Source organism: Saimiri boliviensis, chromosome 1 (genome assembly GCF_048565385.1).
Source record: "Saimiri boliviensis isolate mSaiBol1 chromosome 1, mSaiBol1.pri, whole genome shotgun sequence".
Taxonomy (NCBI): Eukaryota; Metazoa; Chordata; class Mammalia; order Primates; family Cebidae; genus Saimiri; species Saimiri boliviensis.
Window position 1 is genome coordinate 2,109,763 of NC_133449.1, and position 22,393 is coordinate 2,132,155.

Consider the following 22,393-nt stretch of genomic DNA (forward strand, 5'->3'; position numbering starts at 1 on the left):
ACCCCACCCACTTCAGTACACTCTACCTATACTCGGCCTATACTTCAGTATACTCCACCCACACTCCACCTGCAGTTCAGCACGTTCTACTCCACCTGCACCTTACGGTTCTCTGTCTATACTCCATCTACACTTTTTCAGTATACTCCATCTATAGTCCACATATACTTTAGTATACCCTGTCTATACTCCACCTACCCTTTAGTATATTCTACCTATACTACCCCTGTCCTCCAGTACATTCTACATAGACCCTGCCTACATATCACTGTTCTCTACCTATACTCCATCTACATTTCAATGTAATCTATTCACACTCCACCCACTTCACTGTACTCTAACCATACTCCACCTATACTTTAGTACACTCTACCTGTACTCTGTCTACATTTCAGTATACTCTACCCATACTCTACCTGTACTTCAGTATATTCTACTCCACTATACCTTTCTGTTCTCTATCTATACTCCATCTACATCTCAGTATACTCTACCCATGATCCACTTACACTTCAGTATACTCTGTCTATACTCCACCTACACTTTAGTATACCTTCTCTATGCTCCACCTGCACTTCAGTATACTTTACATAGACTCCACTTGCATTTTATGTTCTTTACCTATACTCCATCTACACTTTAGTACACTGTACACATACTCCACTTACACTTCAGTATACTCTTCTATACTCCACCTACACTTCAGTATACTCTATCTATACTCCAGCTACACTTCAGTATATTCTGTCTATACTCCACCTACACTTCAGTATATTCTACCTATGCTCCACCTACACTTCAGTATATTCTACCTATGCTCCACCTACACTTTGCCATACTGCACCCATACTTCACTTACACTTCATTATGCTCTGCCTATACTCCACCTATATCAGTATACTTTATCTATACTCTGCCTACACTTCTCTGTACTCTATCTATACTCCACTGACACTTTGCTGTGCTGCACCCATACTCCACTTACACTTTAGTATGCTCTGCCTATACTCCACCTGTACTTCAGTGTACTTTATCTATACTCCACCTACACTTCTCTATACTCTGTCTATACTCCACTGACACTTTGCTATACTGCACCCATACGCCACTTACACTTCAGTATGCTCTGCCTATACTCCACCTATACTTCAATATACTTTATCTATACTCTGCCTACTCTTCTCTATACTCTATCTATGCTCCACCTACACTTTGGTATACTGTACCCATACTCCACTTACACTTCAGCACACTATACTAGTCTCTACCGCATCTCTATTAATGTTCTCTTGCCTCATGAAAAACTTCCTCTAAATCATTCCCTGGAGAGGCCACATGTGTTCTCTTGTATGAACTTTCGCTCTGGAACTATCTTCTAGAACCCTGCTTTTTCTTCAGGGTTATTTTAAACAATACCTTTTATATGTTATCCCCACTCCAGCCTGACTAACGCTTTATATTTACCACTTTTATCAAAGTCTAAACCACCATATAGTTATCTACAAATTTATCTTTCCTTCTCTACTGATCTATAAAATATTTGATACCCACAGGCAGTTGTGACTCATTTCCTTATAACCGCTAGCACCTAACAAAGTAAAGAGTTGGTTGAAAAAATGAATGAAAGAATAATTCTATAAATATCTTTCAGCAGAAATAGAGCTCACAACAACATTCCTTTACCCAACTATCCAACCAAAAAAAAAAAAAGCAAATGAACAAATAGAAAAATGAAGAAGTATTCTGCTCTGTGGATCTGTGGGGGCATCTCCCCTATCAGGTCAACCTGAAGGGCTGACATTTGATACTCTACCCATCCCCACACCCCAAGGTCCCAGCTGTTGCCTGTGGTCCCTGCAGACCCTGGATCTGAACACAGCCAAGGATTTGATTTCAAAACTACAAATGACACGTAAGGAACATAAGGGTTTGATAACCAAGACCACATAAGCATCAGAAAAGGAGGCTGATGTCAAATCCAAGCTGACAACACATGAGAATGAAGACATGCACCACATTGTAGTCCCCTGCAGACCAAATCACACAGATGTGTGTGTCCAACCTGGATATTCTCTGCTGATGTATCCAGACAAGGACGCGACTGAGTGGCCTGGATCAGGCTACTGCTCTGCCTTATCTAATAAACATTCTCCAATTCTCCCTATCTAACTGGAAAGAGATCACCAGATGTGAGATACACAGCAATGCTGGTCTCAGATGTGTAGATAAGCAGAGAGCCCCGGAGCTGCCTTCCTGTTATTCAATGAAGCACTGGATGCTGTGATCTAAAGAATGAGAATGATCTCCTCTGTCACATGGCTTTGGGGGCACAATTCACATTGGCATCAGTGTAAACGGGAGTGTTGGGCGTGCTTGGAGAGAAGGTCTGGCCTCCCACCCTCTCTCTTCTCCAGGTAGGGCTGGCTCTTAGACAGACATACGTTGCTGAAAGACAGGGGAGCAGGACAAATAGGGAAGCAATGTGAGGCCTTCGTTCCCACCCATACAAGGCCCTTGTTTTACCCCCAAATCTTATATATTTGACCTGGGGTGACTTAAACCCATCGCTTCTGCAAAGACTGTCTGGAACATAAATGAAGTAGTGTGCATCGGCTTCAATGTGTTAACAGGTATCCACAAACAATTTTGGATTCTAAATACATGTCCTTCCCACAGTTAGGTCCTCCAGTTACCTCAGATTGCAAAGAAATCCTAACACTCAATGACAAGTACTGCAGGTCAAACTGTGTGTGCAGCAAAGCTGCTGTGGGGAAAACAAGCCTGGACTTATAGGTGACAGTGAGGAGAGGCTACAGTTGTAGACCTCACACAGCATCTCTATCTACTGGGGTTTGGAAAGGGGACTTGTGGAAAGGATGGGATCGTAGGGAAAACGAGGGAGCAGAGCCGCCTGTGTCATGCTCCCTTGGCCACACCTCCCCATTCTGTTCCTGCTTATGTTTTGGACCAGACTGCTCGCCTCCCTTCCCACCGTCTCTATCTTTGGCTTCTGATAAGGTTTTTCCTTTCCTTAGCAACTGAGAAACAGAACCATAATATATTCTCTGTCTCTCTCTCCCTTTCTCTTTCACCTGCGTGCACTTCTATGGCCCAGGGTAGTGGCTCATGACTAATCCTGATACTTTGGGATGCTGAAGCAGGAGTTCAAGACCAGCCTGGGCAAAGTGGTAAAACCCCATCTCTAGAAAAAAAAATTCAAAAATTAGCCAGGTGGAGTGACATACACCTGTAGTCCCAGCTACTCAGGTCTGAGGTGGGAGGATCACTTGAACCCAGGAGGAAGAGGTTGCAGTGAGCTGTGATTGCACCTGGCACTCCAGCCTGAGTGACAGAGTGAGAAAAAAAGAAAAGTAGATATAGCATTTCTGAGGATTACTAAGTATTTTCATCACTAGTAGCTTTTTTGACGGTTTCATTCCATGCTTTCTATCCCGTTCCCACTCTTCTTATGTTTAGATTCCATGGAGAGAGAGACAAAGTCTGTATCAGGCTAGCAAGGACAGAGAAGAACATATTCATTGCATCAAGGACATTTCACTCAAAAGCCATGGTAGAAGACTGTTGTAACGTGAGGTATGGAGAAATGGGAAGAAAGACAGGTTCTAGCCAGAAGCAAGGAGGGAGAAAGAACAGCAGGCTGTCACGGAGAGAGGAACATGTCTTTGGCTACTTGGAGAATTAGCTAATGATTCAGTGGCTGTTGTTTGAAGAAGGAGTGGAGCAGAGGATTCTCAAATTGTCAGTGCCCTGGGCAGAGGAGAAGAAGGAAAGAATGAAAGTCACAATGAACTTAGAGCTGAAGAAATTACATTTTTGCATTCCTTTCAGAATATATATGAATTAAGGATTCATATTGTATATTCACTGTCTTCAATACATCAATTAAGACTGGGTGAAGGAAGGAGCTTTTTCTCTGTATCCTCGGCATAGTAACAGCATTTTTGTAAAAAGCAAAGCCGATAAAATTCAATACATTGCTTTCTGAAGATCTCAGCTGATTAAAAACAAAAACAAAAAACTTGGAAAATCAAATGTGATCAGTGGTTGGCTGGCTCTTAAAATGTGCTGTCTACACTACTGGCTGTCTTAACCCATGCTCAGAGGTAGATATAGCAAGGGTTCCAGGAATCAGTCTCTGGAGAGGGCCCAGAGCTCAGCAGAGATAATGCCTGGTTAATTTAAGTGGGATCTGAAAGCAGATAACAAATCTCACATTCTGAATAGGCTTTACTTAGTTTGAAATTAGTTTAAAATACCTGCTTTAAACAAAAATGGAAATGGTGTAAGGAGGTAGATAGAACATTTCTCTTCAAAGACTCAATATAGGGAAAGACCCTACTTGATATTACACAGGAAATAGGGATGAATCCACTACTAAAGTACCAAGGGTGTGGCTGTATAATACTGTTTTGGTCTTCTCCTAGAAATTTTAAGTAAAATACGATTTATACTCTTACTTTTAGAGATACTATGCCTTCTGCAAGTCATGTTTAAATTTGATCTTAGTATAGAAGCATGAGCTCTTACTAATTCCAAAGCCATGTCGAAACCTGAATTAAATGGCTTACTTATCTCAGTACATAACTGTATAAATAACATTGGGGTCCAGCCCTCACTCTAGTTTAGAGACCATCATATGTTTATTTTTCTAACATACCTCTCTGTGTGAAGAAAAAAGAAAAAAATTCTTATTTGTGCATAGTGATTTTCGTAGCAAAGGAGAAATAACTATTCTCATTATTTTCTTTAATGTTTTTAGCTGTTTTATGACAATTCTTATAGAGATATTTTTGCATAACATAAGATCAAGTAACTCTTTAACCATCTTGTAAATCATTCAACAAGCAACGAAACTCCACCAGCCAAGAGACTTCTAGACTGTCATGCGTTTAGATCATAGAATGAAATGACATGCATTTTTGGAACATTTTAAAAACAAAGCATTAATAGTTTTCAAAACGAAACTGCCTCCCATATATATATATTTATGTATAACTTCCCCCCAAAGTCACTCTGAATTATGTACAAATCATGGGTAATATAGCGGAATGAATAATCGATTACACACTCTCAAATATCATTAAATAATCACCATTTAGAACGCTGCATATACTTACCACACACACCATAGTCTTAGTAACACAGAAAGCCTGCTCCTTTTTCCCCCAGGTATCCAAATTACACTGGTTTTCAAGGCTTATCCCAGATTCCAACTGTTCACCAGCTCTCATGGCCACTGGCCCTGACAAATGACTTGCTCTTCTGTACTTTCTTCCTTAAAATTAATTTAATTTAATTTTAAGCTCTGGGATAAATGTGCAGGACATGCAGCTTTGTTACACAGGTAAACATGTGCCATCGTGGTCTGCTGCATCTATCAGCCTCTCACCTAAGTATAAAGCTCCACATGCATTAGCTATTTATCTTGATGCTCTCCCTCCCCCAAGATAATCGTAAGCAAAAATAACAAAGCTGGAGGTATCATGCTACCCAACTTCAAACTACACTACAAGGCTACAGTAACGCAAACAGCATGGCACTAGTACAAAAACAGACACTTAGAGCAATGGAACGAAATAGAGATCTCAGAAGTAAGACTGCACATCTACAACCATCTGATCTTCAATGAACCTGACAAAAGCAATGGAGAAATAATTCCCTATTTAGTTAATGGTGCTAGGAAAACTGGCTAACCATATGCAGAACATTGAAACTGAACCCCTTCCTTACATTCAAAAATTAACTGAATATGGATTAAAGACATACATGTAAAGCTCCTCTGTGCTTTCTATCTCAGGGACACTTCACAGACTCACTTGGGGGGCTCCAAAGCATTCAGTATGTTTCTGCTAGTGTGTCCATTGTCCCTGAGAACTTTTGGGGGGATTGTTGATGTTTAACCTTTTCTCTTGTTATGTCTTGGGTCCTCAGCCGGATTTTCATTTCTTGAGGGCAAGGACTATACCGTACACTGGCTTAAGTTTTACCCATACAGACATTCCATAAATAAGTGTTTGGTCTTTTGAAATTGAGTGTTGTCAGCCAAAGTAACCATTAAATTGAAGATGGAGAAAATAACAACATATTCTATGTCTATAAAAAGTTTTGTGGCCGGGCATGGTGGCTCACGCCTGTAATTTCAGCACTTTGGAAGGCCGAGGCAGGCAGATCATGAGGTCAAGAGATCGAGACCATCCTGGCCAACATGATGAAACTCCATCTCTACTAAAAATACAAAAAAATTAGCCAGGCATGGTGGCACGCACCTTTGGTCCTAGCTACTTGGGAAGCTGAGGCTGAAGAATTTCTTGAACCCAGGAGGTGGAGATTGCAGTGAGCTGAAATTGCGCCACTGCACTCCAGCCTGGTGACAGAGCAAGACTCCGTCAAAAAAAAAAACAAAAAAACAAAACAAACAAACAAACAAACAAACAAAACCTTTGAATTAGGGGTTTGGTTTCTTAAATAGTATGTATCTTTGATAACATGAACTCTTTAATGAATATGTTTACCTATTTTATGATTATGAAGATATTAGTAGTGCCTATAGCAATCCTATAGATTTTTGTGGGTTTTACATGATATAACCCATGTGGAAAGCACTCATTTTACTGTATGTGCTAAATTTTAGCCATTGTTATTATTATTGTTTTCAGGGTGCCTTCCTGATAGTCTGTTTTTATTAGTTTATCAATATAACTTATCAATAGTTTGAATTTGTATAAAACAGTGTATGGGTCCTTGGCACTTAGCATTACTCATTTTATGATCTTCCAAAAGCATGATTTTTCTAGTTGGTCTATGTTTACAACATCTCACTCTAAGTAAGAACTGGAAATAGCCAAGTTGTATGTCGTAAGCATATCTCTATTGCCTGTCAATTTTTTACGATTTTAAATTTCAAATGGATACAAATGTTTCTGCAATTTTTTTTTTCTTTCCAGCCCCATTCATTCTACACATAGTTACCTTTCTTTGCTTTCACGTCTCCATTTATTTTCCTATGAGAATCATTTCCCAATACTTAGAGAAAAGTGTCACACGTAGAAATTTGCACTTTTGAAGTACTGGATTGTCTTGTCAAATAAAACATACCTGTGTCTGAATTTTCCCAATGGAGCCTCCTTGGCAATAGTAGTCTGGAAAGGCTCCTTTGACTCAGGTGAGAAGTCTGAGATTCAGGTGTGCAGAGAGACCACCATCCCTCCTCCACATGAGCTTGGTTCTCAGACTCATTTCCTTTTCCCACTGTGACCATGGCGTTCTTCTCTATTCTAATGGGACATTTTGAGGACAGTATTCAGGCCCACTCTTTTGAGTTGGTGAAGAACATGCCATCGGCTACCGTGGTAAAAACTTAGTGTTTATTTGTACCCATGAGTTTCTTGCTTGTCATTTTAGGTGCCTTCTGCTCTAGGCGACCAGAAGTAGGACATGGATTGTATAATAGATTTTAGCTGCTAAAAATGCATTTCTGCTTAACCTGTGCATACCCTAATACTGCTTTTGAAAAGAAAGGTAAGACATAAAGCTGACGGGGCTATTTCTTTAAGTATTATGCCAAGTCATGTGAATGGCATATACCTCACCAGCCTACATGGCAAGGAGTTGGGAAGACTCATATAGTCAGCAGAGTGGATTGAGAGAAGCCAAGAGGTCCCCGTGGAACCGCCGTGGCACCTACGTTTCCGTAAATTTTCAGGGTGACCCACCACCTATAGCTGGCATAATAAAATTCTTGTGTAAAGCAAGATAAAATTGTGGTTACCAAACAGATACAATTAATAGAGAAAATAACTTAAGGGAAAGTCAGGTTTCGGTTACGTGTCTGAGTGTCACACAGTCCAGTGAATTTTCCAGATGACCAAGCAGCATGTGATGAGATGAATTTCGTGTCAATCCGCCTGACCTTAGTAGTCCCAAATTAAACTCATCCATCAAGCCATAGCACCTACTCTCAATACTGCAGGCTTCTGGCCCTGGGTTTGCATTTGCACTTCTCTGCAAAACGGTGGCGAACAAGGGCCCTGCTGATAGCACGGCGCCCACCGTTACACCGTGGTGCCTTTGGAATCGCCCTCTGGGAGACTATACCAAACACACAGTCATCCAGTGTTAGAACTGGGACTCCCTCCTTTGAACAAGGGTAACGAGAGGCAGAAAGCTGCAGTGACTTCTTTCAAGTCATCTCCAAATTCCATGGAGAGCTGAGCACGAAGGAGGAAGGTCTTTCCAATGCTGGACTGTTTCACAGGGACTTGATGCCATTGTCTAGGTTGACTACGGATGGAAAAATCTCACTTAGAAAATTTTAAAAGACAAAAAATAAAAATAAAAAATGACACAATGTTTAATATTAGGTAAAAATATCCTCCTAGAGAGTAGTGGAATAATGAAGTTTTCCTGTGTCATGGGTCATTTTTAAATTTGAGAAAATTAGTCAGAAAGTGACAGCACATGTGCGCCCTAGCTGGCATAACCAAACCAGACAGGAGTCTTTCTGACTCTCAGAAGAGACCAAAATAATCAGTAAAGGGATTTTGTAATCATCCTCCTGACCATGCCCTTAGCTACAAACCTCGAAGCGGGAGCCACTAGGGATGGTAATGCAAGCCAGAAAATTGGAGGCCATGGTGTCAGATGGGCTCAAATCACATGCTCCCCAGTCAAAGGAGAAAAGGAGAGAGACTCGATCTTGGAGGAAGGATGAGGCGTGTTAAAATCGTTTGCTGATTTTTCACTGATAGGCCTGTTTTTGCCATGCTGGCTGCCCAATCAGCAAGACTCACACTTCTGTTAAGCCTTTGAGGCTAAAACACATGATTCAATTGGCACGTGCTGGATTTTGAAAATGGAAAGCATGAAATGTAAACTATCATTGACTCCACTACTCCTCACGCAACTTCTGCATCTGATCCTTGGAATGTTGATATTTAACATTTGGAATATTTGTCATAGGCTTAGTGTATTTTCTAATTCCACATTTCATATACATATATTGAAATATGAGGTAATAAAAATGAGATGTGACCTGTTGTCTCACAAATTTGCCTTTCCACTCTTACTAACCCCTAGGATCAGATACTGTTTTGATCATTAACTTTAAAACTAGATGAACAGGTGGCTTTGCCCATTTGTAAACAGGTGTGTTAATTGTCCCTGGAGAACAGGCACACCAATTCTTGGCTGGCACTATGGGTGTGGGTCTCTTAGGGAAAAGCGTTGTTTTTGAGCTCATATAATCTCAGTAACATCATATTAGCTAAAAAAAATTTGGGCAGCAAAACTATCTCCATTCTTTTTCTCAGGACTATGAAAAGAATTGCAAAACATCTTGGAAGATTCAGAATACAAATTCAGTGGAAAATTTCACATGTTAATTCAGTACCAAATGTGCCACATTAAACAAAAGACAAGTAATAAATTGGCCTGAAATTTATCTGAGCAAATTATTAAGATTTTCTTCCCTATTATACACAAGAACCTAGCATCAACCAACTCTTCTCTCTTTATATAATCTCAGAATTCCATTTTTAAGCAAAGACATGTGGCTTCTTGATGCCTGAGCTACTTAAATTTCCAGACTCTGAGAGAATATAAAATGTGAATTCTAACCTAAACTTGTCTTTTACAGGGTGTAATGGCAAAATTCTTAATTCTAAATAGGCAGGTATGTGCAATCAGGTCTGACTCAAGGGGAATGTGGCAAATAGTCATTGGAATTGTCTGAAATGCATGACCAGTTTCTAATTTGAATTCTCCTCTCCTCCTTCTTTTGATGTTTCTGCAGCCAATGGTGAGCCGGTGGGTAACCAGGTCGACCGCCCCTTTCAGCTGCCTGCAGTGTGGCAGGACTGCCCATGTCACAGAGAAGGCAGAGACAGGTGAACGTGACACAGGGGATCTTCCTGTTCGCCTGCAAGGTTGGCCCTCAATCAGTAATCTAGAGCTTCACCACGCCACATCCGAAATGTCCTGTTGTTGATCTCTATCAACAGCTCAGAGACTGCAAAACAGACCCCTGACAGTTTCCAACACCTTCCTCCCCACAGCGTTCTGTTTAGTGTTTCATGCATTCTCAGGTGAGCGACTGTGAGTCTGAATAATGTAAGGGGACAGCGAGTGTGTACTTAGAAACCATGAGGGATGAGGGCTAACTATCCAGAACCTTCAACAATCTGTAACTCTAGATTTTATAAGAAGTCAGCGCACTTAAATCATGTGTGCTGTCGAATAGAGAGCATGGTGATACAATGCTATGCTGCTGAGTGCTGAGTTTTAAAATGCTCACCTGGATTCCTGAAGTACTGATCACCCAGGAAAGGGGTCTCAGAGATCACGCAACCCTTCTTCTTAAATCATAAAGGTGCTTTAATCTATTTCAAAATGCATTCAAGAGAAGTAAACCTAGAAGTATTTATAATTACCCTTTATCAGAAATATGTATATATGTATGTACACACACACGCACACACACACACAAACACACACACACACACACACACATCATTTGACTTTTTGTGGGGCAGAAATTTATTACTCAGTTCTGTCTCTTTTGGCTCTGCACATAGTAGGTGCTCAATATATGCATGTTGCATTAATGATTCAGTTAATGGCATTAAGAGGGAACAGAGGCGCTGATCTTAAGGAGTCTTGCCTTTTGTCTTCATCACTGACTTTTATATTTCCCTTCTAGAAGAAGAGAGTGAGGAGAGTCCCTGGCTGCCCACCCACCATTGTTGCTAACTCCAGCCGGTCTGTCACTGAAAACTTCAAAATGCAGAATCTAAAAATAATTAATATATGTGCAAGTAGGTTCAGATGGAAGAAAACCAAAAGGGAGAGCTGCTGCCCCAGCAGCTGAAAAGTCCCACTGGGGTGCAGACACAGTTCCCTGGTCTTGAGCACTGAGCGTCTTCCTAGAGTGACAGGTAAAAGCCCCAGAGCCTCTACCCTGGGCATAAGGGTCTTGGGGTTGGCAATGTGTCAGGGCTCATCCACGGCTGTCTTTCTCCTACTTTCTTTAGTATGCCAGGTCTTGGGAAATTGCTCACACAGTAAGAGGATGAGAGGGATGGACGGGGTTAAATGCATAGCATGCTGCTCATTCACACCACATTAGCCAGAGGAACACTACAATTAGGCATAAAATTTTATTTCTGTGAAATATACTCTAAGCCCTAAAAAAGCCAGTAAAGAATTTCCCTGGGGTTGCGGCTGGGGGTGGGGGTGGGGTAGGTAACAAGGAAAAACCAAAGCAATTACTCTTGAAGATAAACAACACAGCACTATTTGAACAACTACCACTATTGACACCAACTTACAGGATAGGAAGTCAAAAATAGGTTTGAATCCAGAAAATGCAAGTAATTATGACTTATCCTATTGATCACTGAAAAATCAGAACCACCAAATAACACACCTCGTTTCTACATTTCCAAGTTATCTGCAAAGTATGAGTGGTCTCTGTCTTATGAAGGAAGCTAGCAAGCCTATCTGTGGAAAAGCCTGGTTCAGATGAAGCCACAATCAGCTGTCATTAGCACGCAGAGCACAACAGTTCCATTTTTGCCATCCCTTAGAATCATTTCCCCCTCGTTCCTGCAACTGGTGATGAGCAACGCTTTTCACGACCCAGACAACAAACAGCTGGATGGATGCCAAGAGACCATACATCCGTGGTCTATCATGCCCTTTTTAATCAACTTCCTAATTAAAAAATGCCATGCTGGCAAGAGGTATGAAGGGAGTAGGCTTGGAATATATTTTACAAGATAGCATCCCCTAATCCTGGGGTTGTTGAAAATCTGTGATCTTACAGATGTTGATGAGTTTTTCTGGTGCAGAGATAGAATCAATTTGTTTGCGCCTGGCCCTCAAGACGTATTAAATTTATCCTGGAGGAAACTGGATTCTGAAAAGCTCTTGCCCAGATGCATGAGGGCAGGTGGGAGTTTCAGAGAAGCACAGGGTCCACCGGCAGATGCGGCACTGATTTCCGAATGTTCACAATCTACCAGACAGCTCCAGAGCAGACTCGGTTTGATGGCTCTCCATGGGGTGCCCTGCAGACTCGATTATTTCTACAACCAGTCTGGCTAGCATTGTTTCATGGCGACAATGCTCTGTGCCTTCAGCTTCTGCTCAGATGGCACAGGCTGGTGGAATACATGCACCAGGGAGGGGAGGTTGGGCCAAATTTAAAGTCAGCCTCTAAGAATGGTCTATTGCTTTTAGGGTTCAGTGGTGGGGTAGCCCCTGGAATCGAGAGGTGATGCTGACTTTTGAAAAACCGTTCTGTGGAGGGCCATTAAAACACACTATGCATTCGGGTTCAGAGAACGGCATGAAGGCACCACTTAGAACAGTGTCTGAGCTAGAAATCCTATAATGACAACCTTTGTCCATGTACTAAAAACAAGACCCCCCCATAAATTATTAATTCATGAGTTGTTTGATTTAGAGTCCTAAACCTAACATTCCACACTTGAAAATTTCTCAAGCAAATGTCCAATACCCTTGAAGTAATTTTCTTTAAAGCAATGAGTGTTCTATCTAAACAGTCAGACCTCAGTAAAAAGCAGTCAGTATGTAATATTGAGTCCTAAAGTTCTTTCAACTGTATTAATGAGTGCACAAACACATCTAAAGCAGGTTTACATGTTACACATACAAAACCCATGGCTCAAATATTGTCAGCTTGCACACCTTTTCACATTGGCATTTATAAAATACACATATACACATACTCACAAAACCATGAAAGAGATGAATTATAGTACTCCTAAGAGTGCAAAAATACATGACAGTACTGAATTTTAAAGGGAATAGAGTCAAATAACCTTTTGAAAAAAAAATGTTTACCTGTTTTTTGTTTTTTTTTTTTTTTTCATTCACTATCAATGGAATTCCCACCAAAGCAAAGCCCTCTGTGGCTTCAGTGAGCAGAGCAGTCCCGACGAGACAGCGAAAGCCCCACACTGACCAGTGTGGCCCACACAAGGCATTTGAGTCAAAGAGGGCTTCATCTTTGGACTAATGTCTTAGAATCACATTGACTGATTTAAAATGTTGCCATGAAAGGCTGTTTTTCTTTCCAAAGTTGACATTCAACCTTAGAGTCAAACTAGACAGAGACAATCCCTTAGAATCACCTTTTCAGACTGGTGCACATCACCCTGTTTCCAGTTCTGGGACCTTCCATTGTCTTTGCCCGTGAGCCTGTTTCACAGCCTGAGAATGAATGTGACAGAGACTGACACGCGGGGCTCTGTGAAATGGAGACCAAGATGACACAATTTTGACCCCCCCCAAAAAAAAAAAAAAAAAAAAAAAACCCCAGCTGTGCTCCACCTTTGAAGGCAGCCAGGCACAAAGAGCATCGTGGAGAAGTGGCTTTCCAGGACCTCCTCTGCGTAGAAATACAGCGTGAGGTTAAAAAGTAAATGCCGATATTTTGCCCCAAGAAAGTTACAAACCATCATAAAGCTAAAAGCAGCTATATTAATCACAGAAAGCTTGGTTCAACTCTAAAATGAAATGCAGCAATGAGAAAATAATGGACGTATGACTTGCTGACTTTAGGCAGGATTTCATGAATCTGCTTGAAAACAATTGGATATGTAAAACTGCTTGAGTTAAATTTTTAAAAACTTCATTTTTCCTCATTCTAGTTTATCAGCAAATTTAAAAATGAAAAGAAAAAGAAGTACATGTGTGTGTATAAACACACACACATTAAAATAAAAAATAGATAATTTACCTATTATGCAGAAAAAGCCTAATGTGAGGACTAAGAATCTTGCAGGATGAGAGGGAAAATGATCAAAACCAAGTTTCAGCAGCTTAATATGAAGGGTTAATATATTTTTCAATATCTTGTGTTTGAGGTTTAGATTGATTAAAGGTACTTTCTTTCCTTTTTGAAAAGGTGTATTTTTAAAACAGAAAATATTTCCCCTCCCCCCCAAAAGTTATGTTTTCTGTCAAATATTCAATGTATTGTTTAAAGCAAACAGCTAAAGTAAAGTAACTCTTTAGGAAAACAGCTTGAAATAAAAGCAAAATAAAATCAAGTGATCTAAAATATTCAGGAAACTATAAAACGGTGGTTAAAGAATGACAATTTCTACTTGAGCTCTACCTAAAAAGCAGGTGAAATAATTAGGTCAGTTAAAATGAAAAACCTTGCCTTTTAGGGAGAATAGGAATTATTAAGACAGGAAAGAACTATTTATCAGTGAATTCCCCCAGATGGAAGTATATTTAACTAAATATTAAAACACTCATATTGCAGTAGTACAGTCACAGAATTATATAAGAAATGTGTCACTGATGACAATAGAAAATTATGATTCCAGCAGGCTCTTTATTCCTACTTCTCAACTCACAAGACTGATTTGGAAAAATGATCTCCATTTTTCTGAAAAGAACTGAGAGTATCACTGGTTGTGCTAATTTCTACATTTCCTAGTTGTAGATTCTACAGATCAATAGAAACTTCGGTTCCATTATCACCATCTCCAGTAAGTTGCTGGTTAAATTAGCTAAAATCATCATCCAGCTAGGAAAAATACATACTAGTCAAAACTAATTATGTCTGGGCTTTAATTGAAACAACATTTGCTAATTTTGCTGATCTCGATGCACGGTTTCAGAAAATATTAATTAAACACATTGAATAATGGCTGCTGTAAGTTTCTAAAAACAATCATCTCTAAACAGTTAATTTCCACTTCAGACACATGCACACGAAGACGGATGGAGCCGCTACCCCAAACCGGCAGCAAATGACCCTTCTTTTGTTACTGACCATCAGGAGGTGAACTTTGCTCCACTTTGGGAAGCGGAGCCAACGCTCTGGAGATGACGGGGAGCACAGGACGTATTTACCTGGAGGGGTGTCAGAGAGCAGCCCGGAGACTTGCAAAACAAAGTCGCCCCAATGCATTATCTGCGCCTGCGGCCGCTCTGGGCACCTGCAGCTGAGCCAGCGCCCGGCAGGCAGTGGTTCCCACGGCAGCCACCCCTGCCTTCCATCTTAGGGACTCACCCAGAAAATTCTCCAACCTGCTCCACGACTACAAAACTCTTGTAATGCTTTTGAACGCCCACCATTTGTTCTCCATTCATCCAATCAACCTTGCCCTGCTCATCTCCCCTCTCTACCGGCGCTCAGGCAAGGGGCCACTTCTCATCTGTATGCTAATTATTTTGCCACATGGACAAAAGTAATAATGCTTTCAGACAGGAAACTAACAGGCCCGAAGTCGAAGATGGAAATTAATAAGTTGACACCACTAAACGACAGGGACGACGGGCATGCGTACAGCGCGCGGCCGGGCGGGCCAAGCGCAGCCTCCATCAAAAGGCAGCAGCAGACGGGCAGCGCCGGGCCGAGTCCCGCCTGCGCGCGTGCACAGGGCTCGGGCTCCCTCGGGGACCACGTCCCTGCGGCACCGGAGCCTCGGAAGCATCCTGCTGACTTACCCGGGCGCAGGCTGCCTCCCTTAAGCAGCACAAAACACATCCACTTCCCCAAATCCTAAGGTGGGAGGGAACTTCACTGCTGATCTAGATATTTTTCAAGCTACAGCTGTGGATTAAACCAGTAATTTCCAGCCTTCCTGTGCATCAGGCTTGCAACACAGACAAGAGTGGAGATGTGTGCTGTGTGCTGCCTGCCTGGTACCCACAGGCCCCTAAATCTCTAGAGCAGAATGTGTATCATGAGCAGTGCTGTATTTAATGTAATAGATGAGAACTGTAAATACCGGAGTCAGGCTGTTAGCAGCTACCGGCTAGGCAATATATCTACAAATATCTCCCCTATCATTGATGTTATGGTAAATTCATGCTGTGGCCAAAGAAACCTCACAAAAGTAAGCTGAACCTACAGTATTTTAAATGGCATTACTGGTTAACATCCAAACAAAACAAAAAGAGGTTCCGAAGCTTGTCACTTCTTAAAATAAAAGAATGGCAACGCAAGAGTTAACTCTAACTGATTCTTAAAATCTTTTCTGGGTTGCCAACCACACTAGATTATTCTGTTTCAGAGCTTCTTGTATCGTTTTCTTTTAAAACAAAAGATAGGAAACTATTTGTCTAAGAAAGTTAAAACGTTTTTATCTTTTATTATTGTTTGAAGATAAAAATATAGAAAAAGTTTTCTTTGAAAAGACAACACCTAATAAGGTTTTAAAAATAACTAAGGGAACATAGATACCTGACGTTCATTAGCACTTTTCTGGCTCAAAAAAAGTGCTGATTTTATAAATGGCTTCTTAAGTCAAGCCGTAGATGTTTTACTCTGGTGGTGACTCTACCATTTCACTCTCTGCAAACCTCTCTCCTATAACACTCACTGCTATGAAAGGCTACATTAAATCATAAAGGCTACTTTAGCACCTCCCACCCTCGCCCCTGGAAACTAGCCTTGAATACACAGACTCGTGTTTAACAACAACTCCGGGCAGCATGCAGATATATCGGTCCCCACAATGGCATTATCCTGAAGGAGAAACTCTGTTTGAGAGAGGGTCCATTGTTGGCGTGTTCACACGCCAAGCCAAGAGACTTTAGGAAGTGCTGTGTGTGCAATCAAACGAGAGCTGGAGACAGGCAGGCAGGTGAGGAAACAACTATTTTTGAAGTACTTAAGAGAAGAGCTAAGAGCTGCAGCCACCGGGCAAATTAAAAAAAAAAAAAAATCCTATGCAACCTTTACAATAAAAGGAAAGAGGTACCTTTTTGTGGAAGAGCTGGTGGCCATCAAGCCAAATCCTGTTCCGCAGTCTGCTTCTCACACACGCAGGGCTCTGTCTGCCGTGGAGAGACCATCGCACGTGCTGGTCACAGCTCCCTCTGTGTTTCCATTCCATTCACCCCTACCCTCCGGCGCCCGCACTCCGCCAGCCCACTATCCACAGTGAGAGTGGAGAGCAGAGCAGCACAAGGGATCAGCCACTGCAGGCTTTCCACAGAGCACAGTGCTGACTGTGGTTTCTGTGGGGAGACTGACGGACAAGCCCCAAGTTACCAGGAACACCCTCTTCCAGCTCTCAGAGGTAATTCCTCCGAAGACTGAGCTCTTCCCTGTTGTGCTGGGACCAGACTTGCTGGTTACTACAGAGGCTGCAATTCCCTTCCCGTCAAGCCCTGCTAGATACCGCTGCAGTCTGAAAGCAAGGAAAGCTTTAAGAGAATGACCTGTACTGTGCCATCTTCTCACAACACAATACTCCTTACACTGTGACTAAAATATACCCCCCCAAATTTTCCAATAATCACCACGTGGGGAGCAGAGATTATTTTAAAAGAGGTATATGGTGGGAAGATTTTCACAGCAGAAAAGCCCAACACAGCAATGCTTATCAGTCTTTCTCCGTCTAATAAATAAGCATGTATGCGCCCTTTCTAGTTTTATAACACCTGGCTTACATTTTCTCTACCATCTCTGATTACTTCTGCAGATACCCTGAGGACTCATTATGATGTCAAAGCCAAAAACACTTCCATTGTGGAAACATGCATAGAAAGATCATTGTGTGTACTTGAACAATGCAGGTGTGAAAGAGACACAGAGATAAGAGAAGGTGGCAAAACAGACAGGCAGGGCCTGAGCTAAAGAGAGAGAGGATAGAAGAGAGAGAAAGGAAAGTGGAGAGAGAGAGAAGAGACAAGACACAAAGATACTGCAAACTGAACCACATTGCAATAAAAGAGCCCACTGATGGAAAAAAATGGATAGCTATTGCCTTCAAATAATCTAATATCAGGAAAATTGTAAGATAAATTAGTGTAAAAGTGGAATATTTGTATTATTTCATATGAGTCGTGGTCACTAGAGGCAATATTTTAAACATGAGGATATGCTAATTAAAAATATCTTTTTAATGCCCGCAACCATGATATGTAGATATGGCACTGCCCCGAACCACACACACACAAACACAAATCTACATCTATTTTCTTCCTCAAGTTTGTGATATCTTTTGTCTTCAGTTTAGTTAGGAAGAAATGCAGATCAATGTCAGGTATTGTGTTGTGGTACAGAATGCAGTATGATGAAACTTAGCTTCGTGAAAAATACCTTATTTGCAAGTTTTTGTTCAAGTTTATCTTCAGTTACTTTTTTCTAAGGAATACTACACAGTGTTTCAAATAAAAAAGGAGATATTCACAAAAAGAGCTCTTAAAAACTTGAAAACAGGAAAATGCATAATGCCATTGCAATCAAATCATGCTATGGAGTAATTCGATCATAAGAATTTAGCAAAACTGTAGGTCTCCCTTTCTGAGTCTACCATTCCTTTGCCTCCTGAACAGAGTTCTGGGGAGACTTTGCATCAGGGTAGACTTCCTGGCAAAGGACAACGTGCATTGGGAAAACTGGTTGTTTATTGAAAATTATAGCTCTGGTCTAAAAGGAATGCCCAGTCAAACCAAACTATAAGAGTGGGGCAGAGTGGACATTACCAAAGAGCATCTGACTAGTGCCTCTAATTATACCAATAGGATTTTTAAAATATAAAATATTTAAGAGTAAATAAGCCTTTAAGTTGTTTGAAGTTAAAATGTATCCACTAAAATGTATAACAAGTAAACAAAGTACTTTAGATGATATATTATATATCTTTAAAATAATCTCTCTCCCTTAAATTAGAGTGGCTTACAGGTAGAGTTGGAAACCTAGTTTATGCATGTGACTTTGAAAACATTATTTACTTGACAAAATTAATTTTTCACAGAGAAGTAATTGGCTTTCTAAAATTACACATGTAAAGTATTTATAAAAGCAGCTGAACAAATAATCAGATTATTAACTCAATGTTTTACATTTTAAGTATAATTATGACAAATAGAAAAACTTCACAAAGCTTTCAAATCGCATAATTACTTATTCCTTTTCCCTAATCTATTAAACATTGACACAGAAAGCAGACAAAAAACATCAGGCAGTGAGATCATCGGGTATATTCAAGAGTAAAGTACAAAATAGATATATTTTCAAGAGAGTAAAAAATAAATTAATTAAGTGAAAACTGTAACAGTGAGAGTGAAAACAACACATTAAAGAAGTCTCATTCTCTGAAAGTGTCCACATAGTCCTAAGGTCATGCTTTAACAGCTTTTATAACCCCAAGGAAGACTATGTACTCATATTCTTCCAGGAATTTTTGTGCACCACTCATATGTGGTCACAAATTAGTGAGCCTTTACCTTAATCTCAGCTTCTAACACAAATTTGTGAAATTGGCATAAGTTCTGTTGTTGGATGCGAGTTTAACTCAAGAGAAGTTGAAATTTGTGTGTCATGCATGTTTTCTGCCTTACTGTGACACCAGGTAGTCCTGGTGCATCTTTTCAAAGATGAATTTTATTAATAATTACATGTATTTGGATAAAAATTTTCCAATTGAGAAGTCATAATGTTTACAAATTTCCAACCCACACCTATACATATATACAAGTAATTTTCAACATATTCTATTTAGAATATTTGGAAATAGAGTAAAATGTGTATGTAATGGCAGATCGAAAGTCTTTAGTAAATAAAAATCTTCAAGTATAGACATCTCTGCTGCCACCATCTTCAAAACATCCAGATGTGACCACCAAGGCTTCCCCTGCCTCTACCTCAACTAGCACAATCATTAAAGTGATGAAAGTGAGCCATTTTCACATCACCAATAAACTAGGAGGAAGTCAGTCACTGTTGAATGCAATTGCTATCAGCTGCGGACAGCTCCTGGTGCTGAAAGGGAAGGCAGAGAAGCCTGTTCACAATAGCTCACTCCACCAGCCTTTGAAAAATCACAGCAAAACTGAATGAGGTGGCAAGTGCTCAGGCTGAATAGCACTGTCTACAGAACAATGGCAGCCAACTCCAAATCCTACTATAATCACATTAATGAGATTAATCAGTGAATTAGCAGCAGTCAAATGTCAGGGAGGCAAGGAAGACTCCAACCAAGATTGGTAATTAACTTTTTGGGGGTGGGGGTGGGGAGGAGGGAAAAATCAATTGTGCTCCCTCACAGATTTTACGTAGATGTTGACAAGTTTGATTCACAAAGCTGAAGACTTTATATACAGATCAAAAGGCGACAACATAATCCTTCATATTATATTACAGATCTGATCTCATATTACTGATGCTTAAACTTCAGTCCTCTGAGAAAGCTAATGTCACTTTAAATAATGTTCATAATCTATCAGAATTTTATTGTTTTAAATTCTTTAAATGCCAAATTAATATTTAAAGTAAACTCATTTCTCTGAAACTCAAGGTAAACTATGAAGAAACATGGCTGATTAAAAAACAGAAGGATTATATAACAGCTGCCATTGCTTATGAAAAGTGTGTGATAGTGTAGCAAGAGTTTTAAAAGTGCAATCAAGCAAAGTGCCATCACACAAATACATAAGCAGTAGTCTATTCTGATTAATAAAGAAAATTTATCACTAAAGTCTAACTTTAAGGAGACTTTTAAACAATTGCCTTACTGCATTTGAGGTGATAGAATCATACATGTTCCTTTAGGTCAATCAGAAAAACAAACTTCTTTTTTATTTTCTTCTGGAATGTGGCACTTAGTAGCATTTATAACTTACAATCAACACTTTGGATTCAAAGTTCTTGAGAGGTAAAAACTTATAGGAATGCAATGCTATTGTTTCCTGAAAATGAATATTGTATAAAACACTTTTCTTTTTAAAATAATTACATTTTTATCTGTATGGGACACTTGACTTTATTATTTTAAAATCTACATGACATTTATGAAGTTGAACAATTAGAAAGACCCTCATATTCCTGTAAGGGTGATATTGGGATGCTTTTGTCTATGATGTTAATTTTGTTTAGTAAAAAATATAAACATTGGAGGAAAAGGCTCTTATATAAAATATTTTTACTCTAAGTAACTTAGAAATTCTTTAGCTTGTGTAGCTTTGATGGTACAAGAAATTGTCATGGTTAATACTAAATTCAAAATCTGTTCTCTGTATTTTATATAGCTAACTCTCACACAAATATCTACATACATATTTTTGCTTTGTTCAGATCTACCTTAAAACTAAAGTACAGTTTAAACTTTTAGTTTATTAATTTAGGTGGTGCTAAAAGACATATTTCTGTTATAAATAACATTTTGTTTCATTATGATGAACTTCAAACATTTAAGTTTAATTTAAAAATCTTTATTTGAGTTTCTCCTCTTAAACAATATAAATCAACTTTCTTCTTACCATTAGGTAAATACATCAACAACACCTAACATTTTAATTGCCTTTGGATAAAATGATGTGCTTCATTTGTAATGCAAAGTAATCCGGTAAAGTCTCTGGGAAGTTTTTGTTTCAGTATCCTCCTATCACCCAAGCACCACTATGCAAGCATCATGTTTTGTTTTTGTTTTTGTTAATAAACAACATCACAGTTAAGTCATGCAACCTAATACCCACTTTAGTTGAAAGACAGATTTTCCTGTGGATTACAAAGCCTCCAGTCTAGGAACATTTCACCTAGCAGCCATGCTATAAAAATAACTTTAAAAAGGAGCAGACAATGGAAATGCAATCTAAGCCCTTGAACTACGGTAAAACACACACCCTGCTCACCAAGTCCCAAGAATTAACCTAATGAACATCACGTACCTCACAGTGACCACAACCGCTCACAAACGAAAGACAAGTTCAATTTTGGTAACTGTGCTGGCTCAGAATACACAGACAGAGAAGAAAACCCTGTTCCACCACGAGTTTGAGAGGGTGATGAAGAGCATGCATGCCCCCGAGATGCAGGAAAGGTGGCTTTCTGTCTTCCGTGAATATTGATATCATAACCCACAGTCCAGGGATGAAAAAAATAAAATACACCCACCAACAATGAGTAAAAAACCAGGGGGGCTTCAAGAAGGCTGCAGGGAAAAGCTCTCTCACTCTGTTTAGTGTGCAGTAGCTTAGGGAGAAAAAATGTCGCCCGGGCAGAAACGACAAATGCAGCTCGATAGGCTCGCAGGCCGCAGGGATCTGTCTGACTTCCACACACCCCCCCATGCACACACTCCCACTCATCCTCTCCTAGGCTTTTTTTTTTCCACATTTTTTTTTTCACAAGCTCCAAATCCCCGGCATATGACCTTCTGTTAAATAGATAAAAAAAAAATTGCTTATCAGTCATGCAAATGAGGCTGAATTCATTTTCCACAACAGATGGCCTCATAGATAATGATGATGGAAGAGAGAAAATTGAATGTCTCTCACAAGGTGGCCATGGCAACCGAGAGCAGAATAATATCAATAATAAACTCACTGCATAATAAGGTTGTCAGTCCTACAAATCAAAGTCTCCAGCTAAATCAGG

At 40.0% G+C, this 22,393-nt stretch overlaps 1 protein-coding gene across 15 annotated transcripts in view; it reads right to left on the reverse strand.

The window, feature by feature from the left end:
- Positions 1-22,079, reverse strand: part of MYT1L (myelin transcription factor 1 like) — a 548,393-nt gene extending 526,314 nt beyond the window's left edge. For 3 of the 15 annotated variants that reach the window (XM_074393478.1, XM_039461310.2, XM_074393426.1), the window contains exons 1-2: positions 21,685-22,078; positions 16,770-16,845 (exon numbers count right to left, since the gene is read on the reverse strand). The gene's annotated coding sequence lies outside the window, so the exon portion shown is untranslated. The other 12 variants (XM_039461346.2, XM_039461315.2, XM_039461308.2 and 9 more) reach the window with 8 other exon arrangements.
- Positions 22,080-22,393: the final 314 nt, after the last annotated feature.